Raw genomic sequence first — 15115 nt, 5'->3', positions numbered from 1 at the left:
AAGACAGGGTCCAACAGTGTCTTCTCAGCCATCTCTGGGGAGAGGTGAAGGGCCTGAGCACAGCTGCCTTTGGGTACTGAGGTTTCAAGTAATTTCCAGTAAGTAACAAACAGCCTTCTAACTCTAAACCTATCCGGACATGCTACATTTACTGCAATTAGACAAGTAATGCTTATAAATTCCAGTGACATTTTGCAACCCACACAACAGGGCCTGCATATAATATCCTCTCCAAGGACCAAGAAAGAACTTTTCTGTGTTAATTTTAATGAAGGACTATGTATTGTTATCTTAATTAAACAGAAGCTTTAATTAGGTAAAATTCTTTGGTACTGAGAATTAAAAGTCCATTTTGAACTTTGTAAGTTCTGTCATATTTTTGCTGATCATCAAGTTATCAGTCATGAAGATACAAAAAAAACCCATGATCTTTTAAAACAGATATTCTTAAGAGAAAAATTTTAACTTTCAAATAAATAACATAAAAGCAACTGAAAGAAAAATAAATAAAAGCTAATTTAAAAATGAAAGTACTATTAGTTATTTCTTCCTTTTTACTCACTCATTCCCTAACTCTTAAATGAGCTAAAAATGAGATTAAAAAAAAAAAAACATTATTATTTTAAGTCTACAGTAAACAACCTAACAAAGAGATATTTAAGTTTGTTGAAGTTTCAAAATAAACCTTTAGCAAAGCCAAGATATATGATGCCTAAAAATTCCCACACTCACTTAATTCTCTTGAAAGACACTCACTGATTAAAGAAAACACAGACTTTATACTGTATTTGTTTGAATAAGTACTTATATATGTATATTTTCTCTATAATGTGGTCATAAAATATAGAAACAAAGATATGCTACTGACTATGTAATGAAATATCAATAGGACATATATGGGGTAGGCAAAAATAGGTTTACAGTTGTTCATCTGGAAAAAAATACAATCTCTCTATATAAAAGCCTAAGCAACCTTTAGTCTGAATGACCGAAACGACCAGTTGCTATGACGCAAACTGACCACCAGGGGGCAGATGCTCAGTGTGCTCCCACAGCCAACCTCCCACGGCCAGCCAACCTCCCCCTGGCCAGCAAACCTCCAGCAGTCCCTCTCCCCGTCCCTCCTGCCCGATCTGGCAGGCCCTGCTGGCAGCTGGCAGGCCCCAACCGGCCCAAACCAGATCAGGACTGGGCAAGATGGCCCTGATAGGCCCTGATTGCTGGCCAGGCCTAGGGAATTTCGTGCACCGGGCCTCTAGTAGTTAATAAATAATAATACAAGAATAAACTTTCATGTACTCACAACTGTAAACCTACTTTTGCCCACTCCTGTACTATCCACTACTTGTGTTTTCAGATTTAGTGGTCTCCCTGTATATACAGTATCATTTAATAACTGGGGGTGGCGGGGGGGAGAAACAAAGAAACAAAAAAACACACACACAAAAAAAAACACAATGGCTTTGGAATGAGACTGACCTGAGTCTCACTTGATATATTTTTAAATTTTATTCTTGAATTACAGTTCATATTCAATATTATTTTGTATTAATAACTATGTATGGTGCCAGGTGGGTATTTGAAATATGGGGGGGACCACTTTGTAAAGTATATGAGTGTCTAACCACTACGCTGTACACTTGAGTCTCACTTGATAGATGTTTTACTAGGTTAGAGTTGTTTACTAAAGCTGGAGTATAACCAGCCTGAGCTTTAGTTTCCAAACTATAATAATAGTAAAAATATCTGTCCAACTATAAAAATTAAGTAAGTTAACATATGAAAGTCTCTACCAATATACCTGTCATGGTAGTTCCTAAATATTTTCTTCCTTCCCCTGTCTCTAATGGTTTTACTACCCCACCCTTAAGTAAGTTTCAAAAATAAGGTCAGATAATCATACTCTCTCATACATTAATTACTATTAAAACATATGATAAAGATCTGAGAAGAAGAAAGACTTGTAGTTTTGATTAAAGCAGCACTAATACATGTTAAATGATCCTATTTCGCCCCTCTCCCCAAATTAAATATCTCCTTATAATGAAAGGTTTCCAAAAGAAACTCTCAACAGACAGAGGTTAGAAACAGTAAGTGCTAAAAGAATCTAGATGCTATAAAAAAAGAATTCTGAATAATTATTAAAAATCTGTATTTGATACTAATTTCAAATCCAAAGGGTTAACAATGAAACTGCAATTGCCATCTTTAGGGGATATGAAGGGGAAAAACAACAACAACTAATCTACTCAAATCATGTTAGAGGAAGAACAAATTTACTACAACCTGAAATAAAACATTTTTATGACTGTTCAAACAAAATGTGCTATATCCATACAAGAGAATATTATTTAGCAATGAAATGAAATGTTGATACATGCTACAACATAAATGAACCTGAAAACATAATACTGAGAGAAGCCAGTCACAGAGGACCACAGTTATATAGTTCCATTTATATGAAATGTCCAGAAGAGAAAATCTATAGAGCCAGGAAGTGGGGGAGAGTGGTGGAAATGGATGGGGGGTTGAGGGTGGCAAATATGGGTAATGGGCCTTATTGGGCATTATAAAAATGTTCTAAAATTGACTGTGGTGAGAGTTACACAACTCTGAATATACAAGCCAATGAATTGTACAATTTAATGGACAAATGGTAAGGCCTGTGAATTATCCTATCTAATAAAGAGAGAATATGCTAATTGACCATCATGCCCTCACAAAGATGGCAGTACCCACAGCCAATAAGGAGGGAATATGCTAATTGACTGCCATGCCCTCAAAGATGGCAGCACTCACAGCCACAAGATGGCGGCACCCAATGCCTTCAGCCCCGCTGGGGCAGCAGGCGTGCGGCACAGCCGGGCCCGCCCCCAGGCGGGTCCAGCCGCTCTGCGGGGCTGCCTCCCTCAGCCTCCCAGCCCCCCAGGGCTGGCCCAAGGCGCAGGCAAGCCTCGGATGTCAGCTGTCCAGCCACCCAGGGCTGCCCAAGGCTCAGGTAACCAGGGCAGGCCGAGGCTTGTGCTGCCGACAGTGGCAGCAGGAGAGGTGTGATGGGGGCATCGCCTTCACCTAATCTCCAGGTCACCTCCCCCACCTGAGGGCTCCTGGACTGTGAGAGGGGGCAGGCCGGGCTGAGGGACCACCCCCTGCTTCAGTATATGAATTTTCATGCACCAGGCCTCTAGTATTTTAATAAAGCTATTTAAGAAGTAAGTAACAAAAAAATAGGGGAAGGAATGCTATTCTTTCAAAAATTAGAAGCAGAACTTTTGTGATAAATTAAAGATGACCTAAAAATGGATATATATGCATATAAAATGTTCATAAATTAGAAGAGTTTTAGTATTATTAAATGTTATCTCCTAAATTGATCTATATAGTCAGTGTAACCAATTTTTAAAATCTAGCAGGCTTTGTTTTTTCAGTAGAAATTGATAAGTTGATTCCAATTTATATATAGAATATTGAAGAATTTTGAAAAACAAGCAAAGGTACAGTAATCAAGACACTGATGTAAGAATAGACATATTTATTAATAGAACAAAACTGAGAGTTCAGAAACCCACACATAAATGGCTAGTTGATTTTCCCCAAAAAGTGCCAAGTTAGTAAATGTGGAAATATAGTTTGTCAACATATTGAACATCTATAGCAAAAAAAAGAAAACCCCACACCATCAAAAAAAAATTCAAAACTATTAAAATTAAATGTAAAACCTAAAACTTCAGAAAGAAAACATGAGAAAAAATCTTTATGTATGACCTAGGGCCAAGCAAAGATTTCTTAGGACACAAAAAATAAAAATCTAACAAGAAAAAGTAGATGAACTGGAATTTATCAAAATTATAAATTTCTGTTTGAAAGACACATAAGAAAAGGAAAATCAAGCCATAAATTAGGAGAAAATATCTGCAGAATACATTTCTGATAAAGGACTTATATCCAAAATACACAAGCAACTCTCACTTATAACTCAATAAGAAAAACAACTAAGTTTTTTTAATGGGCAATAAATTTTATCAGAGACTTCACCAAAGGAGAAAAATAAATGACAAGCACATCACTGACTGATCATTAAGAAAAGGCAAATTAAAACTGTAATGAAATTGCACTACATAGCCATTAGAATGGCTAAAATGAAAAAGTGATAAAAATACTAAGAGCTGATAAAGATGTGGAACAATTAGAATTTTCATTTATTGTTGGAAGAATGAAAAATAGTAGACCCACTTCAGAAAACTCCAGAAAAGTGAAAAGATATATACATACAAAGAACTACACATGAATGCATAGAGATTCATTTATGATAGCAGAATATATATCAGAATGTTACGTCAGCCACAAACTGAAATAAAAAAAGCCCAATAAACTGACTAATGGATAACCAAATAAAGTATATCTATATAATGAAAAAGTAATTAGCAATAATCATCTCAAAGGCGTTACACTAAGGGTAGGAGAATAACTTTGACTACTAGTAAGAAGAACTATGAGGGAAGATTATGGGGTGATGGAAGTGTTCTAAATCTTGATTTTGGTGGTGATCACACAGCGATATATTTTTGTCAAAACTCAATCAAACCATCAATTAAAAAGAGTAAATTTTATATAAATCATACATCAAATATGACTTTAAAAATTGAAAGACAGGGAGAAAAAATCTACCTCTTTAAAAATTGAAAATAGTATTTTGAACTACATTTGATAGATCTTTCCTTCCTGAAAAACTGAGTTCTCTCCCTGCATCCTCTGCTATTGAATGGATAGATGTAAATGTTAACTTGGCAAGTAGGACACAAGGAAAGTTCCTTCCAGACAGAAATGTGAAAATTAAAAGAGGCCCTTTTCAGGCGCCCGTGTATTACATGAAGGAAAGATAGCAGGAAAGATAAAGATATCAGAGATCAAAGTCCTTCCTCATTCCTCTTCTGCATGGACCTTGGGAACAGACAGTGCAGTGTAGAGAGATGGGTGAAAATATTCCAACAGGTAACAAGTATGTACTCTAAAAACATACAGGCTGGAGGACTTCTTCTGGAAAACAATCTAGGAAAAGCTATAGGCTCTAGTAAAGCCCATTACTAGTTTTCATGGCATTCCTAATGTGGTGTCTGGTGTCATAGCAATAGTGCACCATTGGTGAGGCTAGATATCATGGTAGGAACCCAGAAGTCCCTACCTGTCCTAGTAGGATGACTAGAGAAGGTCTAAGTCAGAACAAAGACCATGTATTACACAGGGGACTCCGTGACTGTAAGCAGCAAACAGTAACCAGGACTGTGGGTAGCAGAAGCCTCTTCAATGACAAACAGGATGAATCATTACTCAGCAGTCACCAGTCCACATTCTCCTTGTGAGGACAGTGTGGGTCTGAGTTATCTTTACCTCCATAGTTATGAGGGAAATCTGACCACCTCCCCAAAGGCCCCTTTGACTTGCACCCAGAGGCTACACCTTAGTGGAAGCTGGAGGAAGGGGAAGAGGCCTGAAGCACTGTGGCACCTGAGACTGTTTAAACCAAGAGTCCAAGATTCTGTTTATCGCCAAGTTTCCCCCCCTTGCCCCAACTACAGGTAGAGGGCTTATGAGAAGATTACATCTGATAGAAAATAAACATTTCCTTGTACACCTGGTAAGTAATGAGTATAATTTTGCAACTTCACTATATAATTGAAGAAAGGAAACTATTATAGTTCCAAATCATAAACTATGAAACATATATGCAAATTTTAATGAGGAAAGAGAACATGCTGGAAGCCATCATATGCCTTCTCAGGCCTCAAGCACTAAACAGATTTCTCAAAAAAACATAATTTTGAACAGCAGATGCAATTATTCTATTGAATCTATCATTCAATGTGTGAAATCTAGATGTAAGTAAAAGCCATATTAGAGGTAGAAAATGGTTCTTTGAGCCACATTTTAATACCATAGAAAGGTAGGGGCAAAATTAACAGAAGAATTCTTGTTACTATATCTCACATATTGTTCACACCTAATTTTTTACCCAAGAGTGACTGAAGCAATAGATGTAAAGTAGCATTTCCTTATTCTCACACAGAACATGCCACTCTATCTTTTCAATGCCAAAAGCAAATGGGAAATGAAACCTAGCATAAAGAAAATAACATATTTAGTGAGAGGTCATTCAGGTAACAAGCTTAACAAGGAAAAGCTGCAGGTTACCCATGCTTACACCCAACCATCTACCCTAATGCAACATAAACAATAATCAGAATAACCAATATTAGATCTTTGCATACTAATTGCAAAAAATTATTTTTATAAAGAGAAAATGGTAAATTAAGAGCATATAACACAAGAACTACTCAAAGAAACACAGGAAGAGTTCGGATAAATAATTCTACAAAGTCTCAAAGACATCCATAGGAAATGTGACCCCTCTTTTAAAAAAAAATGAGCTCAAAGAAGAAAAACAAAGGTTCAAAGAAGAGATTATACAACAACAGAAGGAAATGAAAATCAAGCTGGTAGAACCCAGGGAAGAAAAAAAAAAAGAAGAAAATAACATTATAAAGATAAAAGCCATGTTAAGAAACAACCAAAAATAGAATGTTACTAAAAAGACAAGCACAAGGAGAAATCATATAAAACAAAACAGAAAAGACCAACAATATAAAAGAAATTTATAGAGAAGACAATAGATATGAAGAAGGGAGAAATGGAATCCAAAGAAAATGCAAAAGTCTTATTCAAAAAGGCTTTTAAAAATAGATATAAATTCAAAGATATGAAATGTAAAACTTTTCAAAATAAATAAAAGCTTGAAGATATAGAATGATGTTTATGGAACTTTAAGAATAAAGAAAAATTATGTGGGTATTTTGACAAAGATAAGAATTCATGCACAAGCAAGAAACAAACCTCAGGTCAACCTAATTTCTCAAGAGCAACATGATCACAGAAGACCACAAAGTCATGTGGTCTCAAAACTAAAAATAAAGAATGCTGTCCCCCAATTTTATACCCAGCCATCATGCTCTTAAAATACACAGAATATAAATATAAATGTAGCATGCAAGAACTTAGTGCCCCTTCTTTAAAAATGAGGCATCTCTATACATACTAACATGAAACGATTCCAAAGAATAGTGTTTACAGAAAAAAAACACAGAAACAAAAACAAAAAAAACCAAACCTGCATGTTTGTTTTTAAAGGCATCAACTATCTCGGAACTAAGAGGAGCAGAGGGGCTGAGGGAAAGGGATGAAATGGAGACTTGCTTATCAATGCAAACCCATTTATATATTTTTTTAATTTTGCCCTGCCCACATACCATATTATATATTTAAAAATTTTAGCCCTGGACAGTTTGTCTCAGTGGTTAGAGCATCAGCCTGCAATCAAAGGTTGAGAGTTCGATTCCTGGTCAAAGGCACATACTAGTACTTTGGCTTCAGGGTCCCTAGCCCCTGTAGGAACACATGTGGGAGGCAACCAATTGATGTGTGTGTGTGTGTCCCTCCCTTTCTCTCTCTCTAGAAATCAATGGAAAAAATATTCTTGGTTGAGAAAAGAAATAAATACATATATACATTCATACATAAAATAAAAATTTTAAAGTGAGGATAAGTATAAGTAGTAATTTCCTCTCTCATTGTAGCATGCAATCAATACCTACTTTAGACCTTTCAATAATAGGCACACAATAAAAGGTTGCTATTCTTTCAAATTTTCCTTTTGGCTAACAGAAAAATATTTATTTCAATTTGTCTGGTCATAGATTTACTGATATCATCTAGGGGACCCATTTTTGCAATTTATTTCAAATCATCTCTCTTTCTCAACCCTCTTTTTTATCTGAAAATGGGGAGCCTGAACCAGCAATGCTGAATGAAAACCTCTTCTATATCTAAATTCTATGATTTTATGGTTACAAAGCCCTTTTATTTAAGCTATATTTAGTCAGTTAATTGTGAATATGTCATAATCCAATATTAGAAAGGGATATTTTGTTTTGCTCAAACACCCATTCAGGGTTGAAAGTTTTCAAGATCTTTCCTTTAACAATAAAAGCTAACAAAATAAATAAAATTCAATGTGAGAATAAAAAGAAAAATAGACCACAAGTGAAGTAACAAATGACAAATTACTCTGGGCTCAAATAAAATTTCACACCTGAAAAGGCAGATAATATTGTAGAAATGTTCCAGCACTATGAAAACACTAGAATATTTTAGATTATTTTAAATTCTATCTTTTTTAAAAAAATCAAAAGATACAACATTTCTGTTTAGAAAGTAACATAAAGACTTTATGTCTTTAAATTGACCTGGGAGTCAAAGTACACCAACTTTACATGAATTATCACCTACCAATGACCCACACTGTGGCAGATGACCTCCTCTTTCTTGAAACTGAAGCCATCAGTCCTCTTATTTCCTTGCATGGACCATCCTCCTCCCTTGACTTCTCTCTCACACTGACTACTTCCCTTCTGTTTTCAAGCATGGACAGAACCTCGTATTTTCACTGCATGTGCACTTGAACCACTATGCTCTGAAACTACCGAGCCATTTCTCTCCTTTTCTCTGACAGGTTCTAGAACAAATGCGCTATACCTATGTTCTTACCACATATCTTTCCCCTTCTATAACCTTCTACAATCTAGCTGCTAAAAGTATATTCTAAAAGGTCACAAGTCTATTTCAGGAATTTTTATATTCTCTTAACCCTCATTATTCTTTACTTCTCAGCAGGAAGGCAAAACTCTCTGAGGCACTGAGCTTTAAGCTAAGATGTAGAGTGAGGATGAATTAGAGGTGACATAATCAGCTTTCTATTTTTAAATGATAACTCTAGCTACAGTTTAGAAAATGAATTAGATAAAACAAAAATAAAAATTATGGTGACCAGGCCTTAATTATTGGAGAGTAACATAACCTAAGGAAGTAAAGTGGGAAGTGGGAATACAGCAGTTAAGATATGAAATAGTCACCAAGGAAAAAAGAGAAGAGTGAGCTCACCAGAAAACATCTAAACTGCTACACAATCAATGCTGATGGCTCAGCTGCAGCGGGACATGATGCCCATGTGTTATGATATAAACCCACCCCTGGTATATGACTTCCCCACAAATGCTCAACCACTTTGTGTGATGTAGCCATAAAGAGATGGGGAGGCTGAGTTCATCTGAGTTTGGGCTTGATGGAAGAATGAAAGGGGTTGAGAAAGTAAGATTATTTGTAAGTGAATGCAGGGAACCTAAGATGGATAAAGGAGGAAAACAGGAGTGGAGCTCTGCGGATGGAGAGAAAATATGAGGACTTGTGCATGGAGTCAGAGACAGACCATAAACTGGTTGCTAGTCTTCAGATGCAGGGGAGGGACCCTAAAGGTTGCCAAGAGGAAGGCGAGGTAGTGATGTAGAACAATGGTGTGAACTTCAAAGTCCGAGGGTTTTACAAGAGCAAGGTGAACAGTGGTCTAGAATGACACCAGGAGAAAAACGATCCCACCTCCCTTCTCTGTTGATGACAAAGCAAGAGCGATACAGAGGGCACCAGTGGAAAGGGTTGAGAGGAAATAAATTGTATCAAATCACAGGAAATCGATTTAGGAGTAATGGATGACTGGGGAGGCTTTCAAAAGCCCAACTCTCCATCATCACCACCACAGCCTTAAGCCCAACCTGCCATCAACTCACCCGGACTACTTACTACCATAGACTAGTCTTGCCACATAGAGTCTTCCACGTCTCCAAAGCGTTTTCTCACTACAGGCAGAGTAAACTTTTGTAACCACAATGCTTATCATTTATAAGCTCGGGGATAAAGGGAAATAAAGAAAATTTGACCAATGGAGTTCCTGCCTGCTTTTAAAAAATGTAAAGAAGTGGCTTCTCCCCGGACCCCGGCGCGTGCAGATGGCGGGAGCCGTGCTCGGAGCAGCGCCCCCCCCCCCCCCCGCCCCACCCCGCCCCGCGGATAGGGGGCGCCTAGGGCCCCGGAGCGGCCACAGGGGCAGCGACAGCAGCTGCTGGGGAAGCAGTGGGCGCCCTGGCCCAGGCGGCGCAGCCAAGAAAAGCAGAAAGTGAATTGCAAGCCCAAGAACCAGGATGAACAGGAAATCCCTTTCCATCTCCGGGAGCCTGAGGAGCCGCCAGGAAATGAAAACCCCGTCAGTAACAAGAGGAGGAAGAAAGAGGCCCGGGCGGCCTTCAGAAAGACGGTGGAGGAGGCAAGGGGAGTGGATCCAGACAGCGCGGTCTCCAAGTTCAAGCAGAAGTGGGAGTCCGACCGGGCCTGCATCCAGCGCACGGAGCAGGAGGCCCAGCACGTGCTGTTCCTCAGCAAAAACCAGGCCGACCGGCAGCCCGAGGCGCAGGTGGCTCCCAAGAAGGAGTCGGAGGGTAAGTGTTCCAGAAGCGGCGGCGCGATCAAGCCCGGAAGGAAAGAGGAAAAGGCCGCGGAGAGGCTGAAGCAGGAGCTGCTCGGAGACACCGTGAAGTTCGGGGAGGTCGCCTGCAGCCCCCCCCGAGCTGACCGCCACGCCCAGGAAGAGCGTGAGCGCGGGCCAGCCTGGCAAGAAATCACTGATGCTGGCGATGCTTTCGAGCCCCGGCGGTGTGTCCCGGCCTCCACCCACCTCCATGGCCCGACAGCGGATCCTGGCGGAGGAGAGCGGGCTGTGCGGGCCTACAGGGCGATAAGGAAGCGGCAGCAGCTGGGCCTCAGTCAGACCACCTCCCTCCCAGGAGGAAGCCAGAGACCGGCCTTTGAGAGACTAGGGTTCCTGCACTGGGTGGGGGTGAGGGGCATGGGGTCCCCAGATCAAAGTCCTTTCCCTGGACGCACCCCGGACATAGCCTGGTGCACCAGGCCCAGAGTTCGGGAAAGGGCTCCAGTCTTCGCTCTCATTGTTTCCTCCCTAAAAACCACTCTTTCAAGCGAGACCATCCGCCAGGCCCCTGTCCCCCGGGACATCACTGTGCTACGCCAGCGCCTGGCTGAGTCACAGCCAGTCACAGCGGCACTGTTCCCAGGCCTGGCGGCGCCCTCGGCTGCTGAGCACACACAGGTCCAGGCTGAGACAACCGCGGGCCAATCCCATGACCCCATCCCTAAGTGCCAACTGACTGTGGACGCCGTGGCCTCGGGTCCTGGGGTTCACCAGAGCAGCACAGCCGGACTTGAGGCAGGAGGGGGCCAGTGCACGGGGCTGGGGAGGAGCGGGGGCAGGACCCACGAGGGGTGGTCGGCATCTACCCCGCCGGCTCCTAGATGCCGGCTCCGGTGCCAGTTAAGTCCCCACAGAGGCAGCTGGAGTCCATGCAAGCCTTGGGTCTGAGGTGGGGACCAATGACAGCACCACACCAAGGGGCGTGGGCAGCAGGAAGCATTTCTCACCGGAAAGCCATGCTTGGGGGAGAGCCGCCCGGGCAGTTGGCAGTCCTCCAAACAAGACCTGGTATCTTTCGACACTGATCTGACTTGGGTTCCCAGCTCTCAGATGCCAGGTGCTCTCTCCCTGCCTGATATGGAGTCATTTCTGTCAGAGACCACTGATCCCTCTGGTGGGGGGGTGGTACTCAGAGACCAACATCTGGGTTCTAGGAATGCTCACTGATGCTGAGATGTCATTGTTTCTCAACCATTTTTGAAGACAGGCCTTAGAAATATAATTTTAAAAATGTATATATATGTAACTTTAAAGTTCTGAATTTGTATTGATACTTGCTATTAAATTTTAATATTTTAAGTTTAAAAAATGTAAACTTCAAAAAGATGTGTATACGGCAACCTTTAGTATGAGGACATCATGTGTCTCAACATCCTGTAAATGTTTAAAGATTATATTTTATTTAAAGTATTGCTATTATATGTTTGAATTAATCAGAACAAGGCAGTAATAGGTAGAATTCATGAAATTCATCTCAACATGCTCTATTTTCTAACAACTTCCCCCCAGCTTAACCAAAGAGATGGGTTTTATTGAAAATTATTCATAATACTATTATTTATGATGCTTAAAACGACACTTCAAAGATATGATTTCTTTTCCTCATTTCAAAAATCATTTCCTCACATTTAATAATCTACCTGTAACTTTGCATTCCATTAAAAGCATTTAACTGCATTTGTGGTACAAATAATGTTAATGTGGAACATTTTCCATGAGTTGTTTGGAACATTCAATTTTCCTATCTACGTAATCAGAAGGGGAAGAGAAAGTGCACACCCTAAATTAATTTGACATTTGAGAGAGATTACTTACATCCTTTACCATTAAAAACAAAAAAAGCACTTCCCCAGCAATACCTCATGACAATAAAAATATTACAGCTTCTACTGCAATAGGCACCTGCAAAACGTTTTTTTCAAGATGAGAAATGTAAAACTTAGAAAACAAAATATTTGCCAAAAAAGCATTTCCAAAAATAATATGAATTTGGGAAGATTCAGGCAGCAAGAGGTGTTTCTGATTCACCATAGAAGTTGTCTTTTTTGTCATACTCAAATTTTAAATTCTTTTTTTGTCATCAAATGTTAAGAAGATTAGCATTGTGCAGAATTAAATCTAAGATAAAAATCAAGGTATTCAGTATTTGAAAAAGACTTTGATCATATATCTTGCTTCTATTTTTGCAAACAATGTGAAGGGGGAAAAGGTTTGTTAATTAAACTATAACTAATTCTCAGAAGGGAATAACTAGTTCCTGCCCCTTTAATAGGCTTTCACAGTGTAACTTAAAAATAATCACTCAGCACAAAAAGTGGAAAAAAATCTGCAATTTTCTCATTTGACTGTTAGGCTGGAAAGGATCCTAGAAATAATATACTCTGACCCAAACCTCTCCTCCTATTTTAGATATTTGGAAATTAAAGAACCATGCAAATGATGTAAGTTATAGAAGCAATTATCTTGCAATTCTCCTCAGAGCATTTCCCCTAAGTCCAGGTGTCAAAAGCAAAAGTAACAAACGTAATCTAAATACTAAGATATAGCACTTGTATTCAGTAGACACACTGCATATTTATACCTTGAAAGGAAAGATTTTCCTAGAGATAAAGATGTTTGTTGTTTCTTTTTGGATCTTATCTCTAACTACTGACAACAACAACAAAAATGATTATTAAATAGTATATCAAATATATGAGGTATATCCACATTCCCCAGTAACAAAATGCAGTTAATTAAATTGGGATATTACCACTGTTTAACATTATTATAGTTCACTGACTGCTACATAAACTCCTGCTGGATATGTGAAACACAAATATATATATTTTTAATTCTATAAGAGGTTGAGAATAAGAAGCTTATAATTTTCTTATTGTTTAGATTTAAAGACTCTGCTAAGTTACTTGCTCCACCACTTGCTTCTCAGGTAAAACACGACAAAATTAACACAAACATTTTTTTATTCTGTGATGATAATTAATGATTCTTAACATTTTAATATGAACTAGAACTGTCTTATATCTTAATATAATAAAAAAGCACAGGTATGCTTCATCCTGCTCTTCTATTTGCTAAAATAATTTACTATTCCAAAATATAGTTATGTACCTCTAATACCCTTTCAGAGGGAAATGAGATGCTTGTTCTCTGAAAACAAAAGGAGACAACCATTTTTCCTAAGTTTCTTCTTTATCACTATCTCCTTGGAAACAATCTTTTATTTTTCTCCCAAATATATAAAAATAACAAAAACATCAAGAAGAATTATACATAATAATGATGACCTGTTAATCTGTCACAAAAAGATTATATTAAATATGCATGTGCTATAAATGTAATTAAATTTATCTCAAAGGATGTGAATTGCAAAAACAAATTTTAGGTACTGATCTACAATCAGCCAGGCTGACTAGTTTCTGTTTAATTATCACCTCATTAATTGATCAGAAACAACATTAATTTCAGTTGTATGTGGTTTTTCTTAAATCTTACATTATGTTGCCAACAGTTTAATTATAGTAGTAGTTTCTTTTGGACTGGTGTGCTAAGGTCATTCTCCGCAGATAATACTGTAAATTATATCAGCTTAATGAATAACTCCAGATAGATGAGTTTAGCATAAGGAGCAACTTAAGCTGCCTTTACGTCTACCAAGCCTGCCAAATCATGGTGGAATCCTGTGCTTTCTATGTAGTGTTGTCATCAATAGAGTAATTGTATTTGAACCTCAGCTCCACAAATTAGCTAACCATTCATGTCTCAGATTCCTCATATGTAAAATATATGCTCACAGAATAGTAGTGAGGAATAAATTAAACACTTAGACTAACTAGTACCTGGCACATAGTAAGTCCTCAATAAATGCTTGTTGTTGGTAGTTCAACTTAGTGATACTATGCACTCCTCCCACAGTATCGACTATTCTCTATCTACTTTTCTTCTTTTTCAAAAATACCTACTTTTATTTGCTCTTCCATTTTCTTGTGCTCCATTAAAACATCCTCCATTATTTATCCTTTTAATTCCATCTGATTCCTATTTGCTCCTCTTTTTGCTTTTCATATATATTTGGCTACCACATGTGTCTCCCATTAAAATCCCATTTTACCTAAGCTGGTGGCTCACCACCACAGAACCCACACATGATCAGGCTATAGGTCATTTACAATAATGTCCAAGTCCTCCCTCTTTCTAAATTACCATATACTGCAATTGTAAGATGCTATTTCCTATTCCCACCTCCCTTATATTATCTATCTTTAACTTTTTAGCATTTTAGTACTATCCTTAGGCACAGAAAATTTGCCCCAAAAGCCCATTTCTCCTGCCATCCAAAGGTTATCTAGCAGGTCTGTACTCTTTTCTCAGTCTGTGGCCATCATTGGCATTATTTCCAATGCACATACTAAGATATGTATTATCTTTTTTCTACATTGCAATACCAATAACATATTTGACAATTTTATACTTATATTTTAAACTTGTGGTGGCAAATTTACTCCCCTTAAATCCTCTCATGAATTATAAATCCAATAACAAAATGTTTTTAAGCATGAATAATAAAAGTTATGGTTTTTTGCTATTATGGTTTAGCTCAGTTTCTTTGATAGATAAAGGTGAGATATGGGAATTGATGCCCAAAACTACTCATCAAGTCCATCCAGTGAATAAACTAGCAAACATCCT

At 38.4% G+C, this 15115-nt stretch overlaps 1 protein-coding gene across 6 annotated transcripts in view; it reads right to left on the bottom strand.

Moving 5' to 3' along the window:
- The window catches only part of PCCA (propionyl-CoA carboxylase subunit alpha), a 381582-nt gene that overhangs the window by 82692 nt on the left and 283775 nt on the right, over positions 1 to 15115 (bottom strand). The window lies entirely within an intron of this gene.

Source organism: Eptesicus fuscus, chromosome 8, assembly GCF_027574615.1.
Source record: "Eptesicus fuscus isolate TK198812 chromosome 8, DD_ASM_mEF_20220401, whole genome shotgun sequence".
Classification (NCBI taxonomy): Eukaryota; Metazoa; Chordata; class Mammalia; order Chiroptera; family Vespertilionidae; genus Eptesicus; species Eptesicus fuscus.
The sequence above is the reverse complement of the archived record's forward strand: the minus strand, read 5'-3'. Positions and strand labels throughout refer to the sequence as shown.